This window comes from Rhinopithecus bieti, unplaced genomic scaffold, assembly GCF_001698545.2.
Source record: "Rhinopithecus bieti isolate Rb0 unplaced genomic scaffold, ASM169854v2 scaffold_44491, whole genome shotgun sequence".
NCBI classification, from domain to species: Eukaryota; Metazoa; Chordata; class Mammalia; order Primates; family Cercopithecidae; genus Rhinopithecus; species Rhinopithecus bieti.
In genome coordinates, this window is record NW_016859774.1 from 1 (window position 1) to 676 (window position 676).

The 676-nt window shown below is 48.7% G+C and overlaps 1 pseudogene; it reads right to left on the bottom strand.

The window, feature by feature from the left end:
* Positions 1-90: 90 nt before the first annotated feature.
* Positions 91-672, bottom strand: LOC108525375 (40S ribosomal protein SA pseudogene; annotated as a pseudogene).
* Positions 673-676: the final 4 nt, after the last annotated feature.

Genomic DNA, 676 nt, shown 5'->3' on the forward strand with positions numbered 1-676 from the left:
ACCTATATTATATATTATATTATATATCTACATGTATTATACAGGAATATTATACAGTCTTAAAAAGGAAGGACATTCTTTTTTATTTTAGAAACTGATGTTTATTTTCCATCAACCTTATTTCCATGTTGCTGAAGAGCCTGTGCAGGAACAGCTTAGGACCATTCAGTGGTTGCTGCTACCCATTCAGTGGCCTGAATTCAGTGGTCTGAGCAGTGGGAGCTGCAGACCAGTCTTCTGTGGCAGGCTGAGCATGCCAGTCTTCAGTAGGGAACTGTTGAATAGGCACAGAGGGCACCTGCACGCCGGCAGGCCAGTCTGCAACCTCAGGCTGAGCAGCCATGAACTCGGGAGCTGGAGCATCCATTCACCCTGAAATTCCTCCTTGGTCACAGTGTTTTCAGCAGCAGGCTGCTCTTTTTCAAGCTCTTCAGGATCTCTGTAGAAGTAGAGATCAGGCATGACCTCCCATGGGTGTTCGAGGGAAATGGCACCACGCATGCACAGAACTTCCCGAGCCAGCATCCACCACATCTGACCCACTGAGGGAGCTCCCTTGTTGCATGGGATGGCAATGTCCACATCGCGCAGAGGAGAATCTGTGTTATGAGCAGTGGTGGGTAGGTTAACATAAGATGCCTCCGTAAGAGGCTGGTGGTCAGCCCTGGGGTCACTA